Here is a 13,603-nt window from a genome sequence, read left to right as displayed (position 1 = left end):
TAAAAAGAAATGAAGTTAAGTTATTTGTAGTGAGGTAGAGACCTAGAGTCTGTCATACAGAGTGAAGTAAGTTCAGAAAGAGAAAAATAAATACCATATGCTAATACATATATATGGAATCAAAAAAAAAAAAGTTCTGAAGAACCTAGGAGATGGACAGGAATAAAGATGCAGCCGTTGAGAATGGACTTGAGGACATGGGGAGGGAGAGGATAAACTGGGACTAAGTGAGAGTGTGGCATGGACTTATATATACTATATACTACCAAATATAAAATAGATAGCTAATGGGACGCAGCCACATAGCACAGGGAGATCAGTTCCGTGCTTTTTGACCACCTAGAGGGGTGGGATATGGATGGTGGGAGGGAGACGCAAGAGGGAGGGGATATGGGGATGTATGTATATTTATAGCTGATTCACTTCATTATAAAGCAGAATCTAACATGCCATTGTAAAGCAATTATACTCAAATAAAGGTGTTAAAAAAAAGAATAAGTAAGGTGATCATGTAAGAAAAAAGAATAGTTTTGTTTTTTTTTTTCTTTTTGATCTGTATACTGGCTAATTTAAGTGATTTACTTTGTTTGTGATTTTCTCGTTCCTATATCTTCTTGCTTCTTTTCTATTTAGAGATGACTTTTCAGTATTTCTTGTAGGGTAGGTTTAGTAGTGCTGTATTCTTTTAGTTCTTGCTTGTCTGAGAAATTCTTTATTTCTCCTCCTATTTTAAATGATAATCTTGCTGGGTAGAGTATTCTAGGTTGCAGAGTTTTCTCTTTCAAGACTTTGAATATATTTTTTCACTCCATTCTGGCCTGCAGTTTTTCTGTAGAGAAATCATCTGATAGCATCATGGGGGTTCCTTGTAATTAACTCTTTGTTTTTCTCTTGCTGCTTTAGAATCCTCTCTTTATCTTTAACTTTTGCCATTTTTATTATAAGATGTCTTGGTGTACGTCTGTTTGTGTTCATCTTGTTTGGGAGACTCTGTGCTTCCTACATCTGGATATCTGTTTCCTTCTTTAGGTTTGGGAAGTTTTCAGCCATAATTTCTTCAAATACATTTTCAATCCCCTTTTCTCTTTCTTCTCTTTCTGGAATCCCTATTATGTGCAGATTGGCCTGCTATATTTTATCCCATATGTCTCATATTGTTGTGTTTATTTTTTTCATTTGGTTTTCTGTCTGCTGTTCCGATTGTGTGGTTTCCATTATTCTATCTTCCAGGTCACTTATTTTTTCTTCTGCATTATTCATTTTGCTCTTCACTGCCTTGAGCTCAGCTTTCATCTCAACAAATGACTTTTCTAATTTTTCTTGGCTCCTCCTTATAGTTTCTAGTTGCTTTTTACAGTAACCTGCATTTCTGTAAATAGCCTTTCTTAATTCCTTCAGTATTTTCATTACCTCCTTTTTGAACTTTCTGTCTCTTAGACTGAAGAGTTCTGTTTCCTTGTTATTTCCTTCAGGGGAATTCTCTTGGTCTTTTAACTGAGAGTGGTTCCTCTCCCTCTTCATTTTGCTTATATTTCTCTTTGTGAGTTTAGGAGAAACAAATATCTACTGTAGTCTTAGGGGGCTATTTATATGTGGGAGCATCCCTGCATAGCTTGTGTGGCTTTTAATTTTTTTTTTTTTTTTTTTGGTGTGAAGACTGTTTTTGGTTTGGATGCTTGCTGTCCCTTTCCCCAGTATGTGCTGGCTGTTATCCCCTTGATAGGCGGTGTGCAGCTGCACAGCACTTGCCCATGCTCCCAGGTAGGTGGGAGCAGCCACTGGCTCCCATTGCAGGTCTCTCAGCAGAGGTAGCTGGCTGCACCTATTCCTGGGGAGGTGGGGGCAGTTGTTGGCCATGGGTTGTGTGACCCTTGGCAGCAGTGGTGAGTCATGCATGCCCCCAGGGAGGTGGGGGCAATTGTTGGCCCTGGGTCGCTCGTTCCTTGATGGAGGCGGCTGACTGCATGTACTCCTGGGGAGGCAGGGGCAGAGGTTGGCACCAGGTCATGGGACCCTTGGTGCTGGTGGGCAGTGCACACTCCCAGGAAGGTGGGGGCAGTGACCTGCACCCACTCACAGGACCCTTGACAGCAGCAATGGTTTTCACCCGCCTCTGGAGTCCAAGATGGCAGCTGTGGCTCACATCTGCCACCATAGCTCGTGTATGTGGTGCCCTGATACCTGAGAGTGTGCAGAGAAAGAAGCTCCTATGGCAGGCCCACCCCTCACCTTGCACACACCCCCAACAATGGTGCATTTCCTCTGGTGGGCTCAGGCTTCTTCCCGGACTCCTTTGGTTGTGGCACACCATACCCTAGCCCCCTCAGGCTGTCTTTGTGCTGCCAACACCAGTCCTCTCCCCAGGGTCTGACCTCTGAAGCCTGAGCCTCAGCACTCAGCCCCTGCCAGCCCCAGTGGATGAGCATCTCAGGCTGAGTAGTGCTGACTGGCACTGATCGTCTGTGCAGGTCTCTCTCTCTCTGCTTTGCCCTAAACAAACCTGTTGCTACACTCTCCTCTGAGGCTCCAAAGCTCCCCCTCTGTCCTGGCTGATCTCCCTACCAGTGATGGGACTGCCCCACATGTGGAAACTTTTCCTCTTTCACACCTCCCTTCCAGGAGTACAGGTCCCATCCATATTCCTTTCTCTCCTCTCTCTTTTTTTTTTTTCTTTGTCCTACCCAGTTACGTGGAGATTTTCTTGACCTTTTGAAGGTCTGAGGTCTTCTGCTAGTGTTCAGTAGATGTTCTGTGAGAGTTGTTCCACCTGTAGATATATTTTTGATGTATCTGTGGGGAGAAGTGAGCTCCATGTCCTACTCCTCCACCATCTTGATCCACTTGCAAGTCCTTTTCTTCTACATGTTATAATATTGTTCCATTTCAATCAGTCATTAAGTGGTAATATTTGCTAAGAATAAAGCTTTTAAATTCCTTTCTTTCTAGCATAATTCTCAAGTCATTAATTATTAACATTTAAGTAAATCAGTTGCTATTTTATTTTAACAAATTCTTTTATAAAGTGAATTGCTTTAGGAATACAAGGAACTTTTTAAATAACAGTTTTTATCAGATTTCCCAGATAAAATTATCACTATGTACAAATTGTATATCTGATTTTCTTAGATGGTCAAACTTGTTTGTTCAGCAATTCGGTGGGTGGTTTTCTCTTAACCAAGTAGCCTATAATTTTGACATGAAGTTTCTTTCCTTTTAGTTTCTTTTTAAAATGAATCAGTGTTGCTGATGTACATATATCCTCTCCAAGGAGACTATGAACCTCTTGAAGGTTAGGATTGTGTCTCACTTTTATACACCCTGTACCTTTCAGAGGCTGACACATTTCTGGCAATCAGAAAATGTCTTATGAGCCAATTTTATATTAGTGCTCTATGCTCCTTTCAGTACTTCATAAGGAAACAAGAAATTATTCCTTTTATTTCTCCTGTCCAAATTCTTCATCTTTGTTATCAAATTTTATTAGGTAGCTGTACAAGTTTCCTAGTGCTATCATAACAAATTACTACAAACTGGCTGGCTTAAAAACAATAGAAGTTTATTCTCTCAGTTTTGGAGACCAGAAACCTGAACTTGAGATGTAGGCTGGGCCACGCTCTCTCTGAAAGCTCTAGGGGAGAATCCTTCCTTGCCTCTTCCAGATTTTGGTGGCTCTAGGAGTTCCTTGGCTTGCAGATGCACCACTTAAATCTCTGCCTCTGTCTTCACACGGCCTCCCTCTCCTTTCTCTCTGTATTTTCCTCTTCTGTCTCTTATAAGTGCATGTGTCATTTGATTTAGGGTTCAACCAGTCAATCCAGAATGATCTCATTTTGAGATTCTTAATTACATCTTCAAAGACCCTTTTTTCCAAATAAGCTGACATTTACAAGATCTAGGTAGATTTATATTTGGGGGGGGGGGCCCTCTATTCAACTGACTATAGTACCTAATTGTACAGATTTCTTCCTATTGAATATTTTAACAAATATCATATAGAATAGGCATAATATTTGTACTATTTGGTATATATGTTGACATTAAAAAAAGATCCATGAGTGGTGGGGGTGTGGGATGAATTGGGAGATTGGGATTGACATATATACATTAATATGTATAAAATAGATAACTAATAAGAACGTGCTGTATAGCACAGGGAACTCTACTTCACTTTGCTGTACAGTAGAAACTAACAAAATTGTAAAACAACTATACCCCAATTTTTAAAAATGATAAAAATGTAAAATAAATAAAAATAAAAAGAGACCAAAAAATCACAGTGGCCTAAATAGGTAGAAGTTTATTTCTCTCTCATCTTATAGTCTGGCCAGGCTAGGTTAGTAGAAAGGCTCTGCTCCATTAAGTCATTAAGGGTCCCTGGAACCACTGGTCTCTGCCACATCAGCATCTCAGCCCAAGAAGGGGAAAGAAAGTGGAGACCAAGTCATTTCCATTTAAGCAAGTGAGGTTGGAGTTGCACACATCACTTTTACTTTGCCATTTCATTGGTGAGAACTTATTCACATGGCTACCCCTAGTGGCAAGTGAGACTGGGCAATAGTTTCTCTAGCTGGTGGCCATGTATCCAGTTGTAAATTTACTACTATGGAAAATGGAAAAATGGTGTGGAGGATAACTAACAGCATGTGACAACTTTTAAAAACTTTAATTCCTCTAATTATATATATATATATATATATATATATATATATATATAAATTAAATAGATAATTGGTGGAATCAACACAACTTATGCATCTAAATACAGATTTTGTCATCTTCATTCATAGCCTGAAAAATAAATATTAACTTTCCTGATTTTCTAAAATTCCTAATTGTGTGACATTAATTATCTTAAAGGAAGAAATTATTTTTCTACAGTTCAGAAGTCATTGTTAGACACTGTTATGGTTAACCATTGTTATTTTCTTTAAAATTCTATTATAAAATATCTGGTTTCCACGAGGAAGTGTTTATCTTGACTTCTTGCCACTCTACCCCTTTACTCCTCCACATGGTGGTGGAATGAATTACCTGAGAGGAGGGTAAGAACTTAGGTTAATGTGTCTGCCCTCCAGATTCAAACTTTCCCTCTACTGGGTTGTCCAAAGGACTAGACTGGCAGCAGGTTGTTATACTTGGGTCTCACTCTAAGATACATTCTTCATCAACATTATCAGTAATAGAGTTAAAGTTTTGAACTTCATTTTCCTGACTCATGTCTCTCTCAATTAGTTCAGAATTTATATGGTGAGAAGAAGGAGTAATTTATTAACCCCCTCTAATTCCAATAGTAACTAAATGCATTATGAAGCTTTTGTTTCCCACAGGAATTATGAACATAAGAGAATGAATCAGAAAAGTCCCTGGAAGGCTGCAGCCAAAGGCTATGTTTAATATTTAAAAACAGAGTAGCATTTTCTGTCTAAGGCAGGGATCTGTTTCCAGTTTAGACCCAATCTGAAAGTTACTCTTCTAGTCAAAAGGAGCAAAGTATACCATGTACCTTACCCCCATTCTACTCCATTCTCTCCTTCCAACCTACCTCTCCCTATCATTACCAAGGGGCAGAACACAGAGGCTGCAGCCCAATGCAAGAAGCACAGAGGGTTAATGGGCTGCAAAAACAAAGAGAAGTTAATGGCTTGTAAGTATTTAGCAAAGAGGATTGAAGAAAGCAACCTCCTTAGAAATGCTATTGGCAGAGATTATACTGATGGAAAAATTTTTTAATAACAAAAAGGTAAAAAATGGTTTATACAAGGAACTGACCATTTCAACAGCCCTGCAAGAGAAAAGAACAGCACAAACAGAAGAGGGTCAGCAGAACTTTAAGAACAACAACGTTCAGAGAAAAAGAAAGCAGATCAGTGACATTTCCTTAGTTACACTTGGCTAAGGGATCAGTTGCTAGAAGGAGAAACTAGAAGTTAAAATCAAAACTTCACTTCACGTTACAATGGGTTTAATAGAATTAGGATCAAGTTAGTCACATATACTTCTTTCCATTTTGTGGTTTCAGCCTGTCTCAATTTATCCTTCATTTTGCATCTATAAATTCCTATGTATTGAGGGAACCTCCTACAGTTAACAGTATACTAAGGTCTTTCCAGACCGCAACTGATACTTGCAGCCAAGGTTCTGATACTCAGAGTAGGCACACTGGGTAAACAGCACCCCTAGATGGAAGCTTCCTTAGGAATGCTTGATCTTACCTGAGTGGGCTTCATGTCATACATTTTTAAGGTGTGACTGCTGAATGACCATGGCCAAGCCGTCTCACTTTCTTTAGATGTTAAGGTCTAACCTGTGACACTGGCAAGAAAATGATCTGAAACTCTGAATGAATTGTTGGACCCCATTTTTAAGATTTTGGTAGGATAAGATTCTTTGAATACCTAAGTATTATAATGTTTCATTTACATTATGGAACATAATTTTAACATTCTGAGATTCCTTCCCTTTCCTTCATTCCCCATATTCAATCATTCCAAGCAATCTTGATCACACCTCAAGTCATTCTATTTCATCTTTCCAAAAATATGTTGAGGCCCATTTACTCTGTCTCTTAGACATGTGAAATAATCTACTAATCCTTCCATGATTCTCCTCATAACTTCCAATAAACTTTCTAAATTCAAATCTGACTCCTTTATCAGCTATAAGAATTCCAGGTATTCTCAATTGACTATAGAATAAAATCCAAACTCTAGAAAGTGGTTCTTAAGGTGTGTCCCAAGACCAGCCTCATCAACATCACTAGGGAATTTGTAAAAAATGCAAATTCTTGATCTCCCTCACCCCAAACCTTCAGAATCAAAATCTCTGGGGGACCCAGTAAACTGTGCTTTTAAAAGTACTCCAGGGGAACTGATGCATGCACAAGTTTGAAAGCTACTACTAGAGAATGGTGATATCTGCCTCGCTTCTTCCAGACTCACAAGTGTGCTCTGTGCATCTGTCCTCAAATCTCACCACTTCCCAAGCATATCGTACTTTTTCACACTTCTGTGCTTTGGTACTGCCTGTGTCCAAAATGCAATTCCACTCTTCCACTGTGTGGTCAACTCTTACAAGGCACATAGAATCCTTTTGGAATGAGCAGGATATAAATTAGTGTATACTCATCCTTTAACACAAAGCTCAAATAATCACCTTTGCTGCAAAACTTTCACTCCCAGACTTAGTTATTCCTTCCTCTGTGCTGTCATTGTGTGTAACATGCTGTGTTACAGTTGTTTATGGCTGTAGCACTGGAAGATGAATACTTGAGGCCCAGTCTCACCCTCAAGGTGCCCTTTAAAATACTGGAATTATAGATTTTCCCAAGTAAATTATCGAGTAAGATCTTACTGGGTGGTTTAGTAGACAAGCCTATCTACATCTCCTGTGTTTGTTTGTTTGTTTTTAACTCCTTTCTCTTAACTGAAGATGAATCCTCTTCTTTCTGGGGAGATTCCCCTCTTCATCCTCTTCAACTGAGAGCACAGATTTGAGAGGGGATGACACGAAGAGATGAGGTAAAAAAGTATCAGCCAGATGGGTTACTTTATGCCTGGAGATCAGCAGAGTATGCCTTTCCTCCTTAACTCATACCTAATAAATGAAACAAATACTCTCTATAAATAAAAATAGACTATAAATTTTTTTTAAAAATACAAATTCAAATTTTTTAAATGCTCTCTAATCATATATTGTCTTTCAATTTTGACTTATGAGAAGAGTTGAAAGCCATAAGTACTTAATAAATATTGGAGAAGATATACTTCTGTGCATGTGTGGCTAAAAAATAAAGGATTCATTTTGTGGAATTAATCAATATCAGTCTCAATATCAGTATCTAATCATATTTTCTATACTGAGAAACAAGGCTCATTAGCAGTAGGATATTCTAAATTTTCCTTTCTCTTACTTTCTAACAAAAATTTAAAGGTGATATTTTATACTCATTTTTCTCCCTGATATCCTATATGGTATTAATTAGTGTAGAGGCTAGACTGAGCAGTACTTTGTGTGTACATCAACTTACACAGTAACAGAATTATAACAACTGCAAGGTTTGGCATTTTCATCCAGTATCATGAATAAACAACAGTTTTCTAATTGAACCCTGAGTTACTATTTTCCACAGAATTGAAACTACTTGAAATGGGAAAGACAAATCTTTCTGACTATTCTGAACTGGAAGTTTTATCTGTAGAGTCAGCCTATTGCTTTTCATTTTCTTACTGTGAGTAGTAATTACTAAACAATTACTTAGCTGATATGAGTGCATTTTTCCCTTCTTTCCACTAATCCTTACCTGCCATCTCTGACAAGATCCACTTCTTTGGGGTCAAATATATAGTGAAGAGCAATGAAAGAGGAGAGGGGAGCTGGAGATACTCCTCAGGAAGATGTATACTTGGTAAAGGATGGACAGGCATGTAAGCGTAAGGATGGCAGATTGAGTCTGGATGAGATTGTTGCATTTCCCACCATAACTGTAATGCTGGACAGAAGGCATTGTAGAAGATTGATTATATTCACAATTTAGCTCAGGGAATTAAGGAAGCCTTTAACTGGAAGTATTCTAGTTAAATACAACCCAGGAACAGAAGTAATAGCACTCTTTGGAAATGACTACCCCATCAGTAATTATCTTCCTTGTCTCTGCCATCCCAAACCTCTTGGCATCACTCTGATGCAGCTATCACACATGATTTGTAGTGGAGTTATTTTTCTCTTCTCCACAATTAGACTCCCCAAAGGTAGGAAATGCCTTTAATTCATCTTTACATTCTCAATGGAATCTATCAAAGTATGTATCTCCAATATGCTCTTGTTGAACAAATAAGTTAAATACACGTCATTCAGAAAGAACTAGTTGCTAACACTGAAATAGCAACTTCATACAGAGTCCAGATATACTCATTTAAATTATATATCTTAAGCAGGTCTGAAAAGAGAAGGCATTTGTCTTTTATACAGTGCTCCAAAAGGGTGTTCAAAGTATCCATCTTGCTAGCTAGAGAGCCTACTGAAGAACAGCACTGTTCTCCTGTTACTACCTTTGATGCAGTACTTACACTTCCATTTCCTTTGGCTGCAGTAGTCATTGAAAGATGCCTGACGTGTGTTTATTTGACACAGAGTTTGTCATGAAGAATTCAAAGGCTTCTGGAAGCCTATTATAAAATAAGCCAGATTCTAATTTTGATCCCAGAGCCCCAAAATCTCCCCCAAAACATACAAATCAAAGGCATAAATAGAAGCAAGAGAAAGGCAAAGACATCACAGACCACCCAAGTCAGAAGAAAAAGAGATGCCTAATTGTGCATGAGAAATAATTTGCATGAATAACAACAAATCACAGCAAACCAATTTTAACTGTTAGCTTCAATATTCACATATCAAACTGTATTTATCACTACTTAAATTTAAGTGAAGTAACATTTTACAGTACATGGAAATCCATAATTGTAAAATAGATAATTCAGAGTTTGCAGAGTAATTTACCATTGAATTAGTTTTTAATAGCATCTTCTCATTTTGCATTTAAATATGATTACTTAACAATGTTTGACTGAATTCCCTCTTCTACCCCATTCTCTGTTCTCACAGATACTAACAAAGTAAGGTATCTAAATGACAAGCACAGTGGAAAGTCTACAACAAGGAGGCCGGAAAAATGTACCCATTGTATGACTGACACCTGAAGAGCTGAGAAGACAAATCAGTCCTTACTTGTGATGAGGGAAATTCATGGAAATCATGCCCTAGGCTACCAAAGGAGAAAGAAAAACTATCAGCATCTCCCCAAATACATTCAAATAAACCCTCAAATGACAGACTCCATTACAATTAGAAATAAGCACTGGCAACTCTGCATTCATTTCTATATCTCTTCTTTGAACTTCAAGCATTGTCTCCTCTGCATCTAATCCTTTCCCCAGATCTTAATCCCATTCCTTCTAATCTCCTTCAGAGCCTGGCTTCATCACTTACTTTCTCCCTTCTGTTCCTTAACTGTTTTCTCACTCCAGCCTTCTTTATCTCAGTTTATAAACACACTGGAACATCTCACTTATAATATCCCCATCTTCCTCATCCTGCATTACCTTCTAGCTGTCATCCTTTCTTTCCTTCCTTTTTGTTCAGGATGATCAAAAGAGCTATTTAAACTCACTCTTTTTTTATTTTTTCTAATTTTCTATTGTAAATTACTTATAAAATTTACCATTTTAATCACTTTAAAAAATTTTATTAAAGTATAGTTGATTTACAATGTGTTAGTTTCAGGTGTACAGCAAAGTGATTCAGTTTATATATATATATATGTATATATATCCACATATATATATTTTCAGATTCTTTTCCATTATAGGTTATTACAAGATATTGAATATAGTTCCCAGTGCTGTACAGTATGTCCTTGTTGTTTATCTATTTTATATATATCAACAGTAGTATGTATATGGTAATCCCAAACTTCTAATTTATTCCTCCCCCCCTTTCTACTTCGGTAACCATATGTTTGTTTTCAATGTCTGTGAGTATATTTCTGTTTTGTAACGAAGTTCATTTGTATCTTTTTTTTACATTTCCCATATAAGTGATAGCATATACTTGTCTTTCTCTGACTTACTTCACTAGGTATACTTGTCTTTCTCTGACTTACTTCACTAGGTATTATAATCTCTAGGCCCATCCATGTTGCTGCAGATGGCATTATTTCATTCTTTTTTATGGCTAATATTCCATTTTTATATATATATATATATACACACACACACACACACACACACACACACACACACACACATACACACATATACCACATCTTCTTTTTCCATTCATCTGTTGATGGATATTTAGGTTGCTTCCATGGCTTGGCTATTGTAAATAGTGCTTCTCTGAACATTGGGGTGCATGTATCTTTTTGAATTAGAGTTTTCATCTTTTCTGGATATATGTCCAGGAGTGAATTTCCTTTTTATTGAAAGTAGTTTACCTAAGGCCCTAGTGGCTACTTTTGAAATAGATACCTAAGGGGCACTTATTGGTCCTTCTCTCACCTTGAATCCTTTGCTACATTGGGCACTGCTGACTCTTCCTTCTTTCTTAACATTCTCTTTTCGTTGGATTTCTAGTATAACAGTTTCTCCTGATCTCCTCAAATTACCTGAACTTACTTTGAATTTGAAACCTGATTCCATCACTTTCTCTGTATAGGCTTCGGCAAGTTATATGAACTCAGGTGTTGTGTTGAACTCATCAGTCTCTGACCCGTCCACCTATGTCAGTCAGGGTCCCAGCAGGCAACAAGAGTCTAATCAAGGGAGTTTTACAAGGGATGGTGAAGCATCAGGAAACCATTACCAGAGCTAGGAAAGAGCTGGAAACTTAAAGGCCACTCAACAGGAACTTTGGACATGGAAGAATTCAGTTACTACCAAAAACACAGTGAAGCTGGGTTGGGAAGAGATAAATACCCTGACCACCTCTCACTCTACTATCTTCCAATCTTCTTCTGGTGACACTCATTGGTCAAACCTAATTGGAAACCCAGAGCACAATGAAGATTGGATGCCCCGTTTTCCCTCTTTATCCATATTTTCAACCACCTACTGACATGCCACAACTGGATTGTATCATAGACATTTCAAGTCTCATGTACCAAGACTGAACCCTTCATCTTTCTCACAAACTCTGTATTTTTTCTCTTGGTCAGTGGCTCCAATATCTATCCACTACCTCAAATAGAAAACCCAGGTGTTATCTTTGACTCTTTCTCTCTCTCTTCTAACATCCAATCAGTCGACAAGCCCATAGCTTCTAATTTATCCCAATTCTACTAACTCCATGACCATTACCCTACTTTAGTCCCTCATGGATTCTTGCCCAAACAATTCTGTTAGCCTCCTGTCTGGTTTTCCTGCCTTCATACCCTCCCTTGTAAACTGTAATTTATTCATTCAACAAACATTTAAAGAGTGCTTACTGATTCTTAGATTAAATAAGTAATGGGCCCACCTTGAAGAAATTCAGTGTAAAGAGGGAAACATTGATGTAAACAAAAAATTTCAACACAGTGGACAAATGATAATAACTATGTAAAAAGAGGGGTGGGAACGGAAAGGAGACACGAAACTGGGTGTGATGGTGATGGGAAGGTAGTGTTGGAAGCTTCTAGGGAGAAAGTAAAACTTTAGCTAAATAAGGGAGTTGCTCCTCCATGTGAACCACAGGAGTTAAAAAAGAGGTGAAGGAAGCAGCTTGTGCCTGACATCTTTGAGAGACTTTGACTCAGTCAAACCAACATGGATTGAGAGGAATGGCATGAAAGAGAAAGCAGGCACCTAATCGGTAAAGACTCAAAGTGTCCTGGTGGCTACTTGGCTGATAAGTGGGTGGAAGATCATCCACTGAGGTTAGAAAAGAAAGAGCAAGTCTATGGGCTACAATACTTTTTTTCGTGTGTGTGGCATGCGGGCCTCTCACTGTTGTGGCCTCTTGCGTTGCGGAGCACAGGCTCTGGACGCGCAGGCTCAGCGGCCATGGCTCACGGGCCCAGCCGCTCTACGGCATGTGGGATCTTCCCGGACCGGGGCACGAACCCGCGTCCCCTGAATCGGCAGGCGGACTCTCAACCACTGCGCCACCAGGGAAGCCCTACAATACTTTTAAATTATGGATACCTTCCCATATTGATTCCAGGCACAGTGCCAAGTATCTTTATTATTTTATTTAATCCTCACAACAGTTTTATGAGGTAAAATTGTACTATTGTCTTCATTTTGCAATTTAAAAACAAATACTGAGATTCAGGGATTCATAACCAGTTACATAGTTACCAAATCTGTTCTGCACCAGAGCCCAAGTTGGTTTATTTCTACCATGCTATGCTGAATTTGAGGTGCCTACAGGAATTCCATCTGGATGTGTCCACAGGCAGGAGTGCAAGGGAGGGATAGGAAAAGAGACACAGACTTGGGGCTTATCAGCATATGGGGACGCAGTGGGATCAAAGCTATGGGCTCAGATGAGAGGGTTTAGCGAGCTCTAAATAGGAAGAAGGAAAACAGAGGACCTGGGGAACACTAACCTTAGAGGGCAAAAAGAAGAAAGGAAACCAGCAAAAAAATAGTTTGAGAAGGAGCCATCTGATACTGCGAATCCTAAAAATGTCCTTCGGTGAATCTTTTTGAGAAGTCCCTAGTCCAGGTGTCTGGCGCTCAGTAAAGGACTTCTGGGGTCAGAAGCGGCATTCTATCAAGGTTGGGCCTTTGTACCTAATTCCTTCAGTTCCTTAAGGACCAAACGACGACCTGAAACCTATACGGGAACTTCACTACCTGGGTAGGTAAAAATTAGCAAATCCTCCTTAAAGCAGATCAAGAACTTTTTCCTCTAGTGTCCCAAAGGAGCTGTGAATGTGAACGATCAGAGGTTACTGCAGAAACAACCAACAGGTATTGGGCAAGGATCCAAGCAGCTGGCGGACTGCGACTGGGTCCGAGAAAAGGAGAGCTTGCCCTGACAGGCAGGCACGCGCACGCCTAATAGGAAGGCCGGGAGCGCCCGGCGCTCCCCGCGCTCACCGCGCGTCACCCGACTCTACACC

Source organism: Delphinus delphis, chromosome 17 (genome assembly GCF_949987515.2).
Source record: "Delphinus delphis chromosome 17, mDelDel1.2, whole genome shotgun sequence".
Classification (NCBI taxonomy): Eukaryota; Metazoa; Chordata; class Mammalia; order Artiodactyla; family Delphinidae; genus Delphinus; species Delphinus delphis.
Note: the sequence above shows the minus strand (reverse complement) of the source record.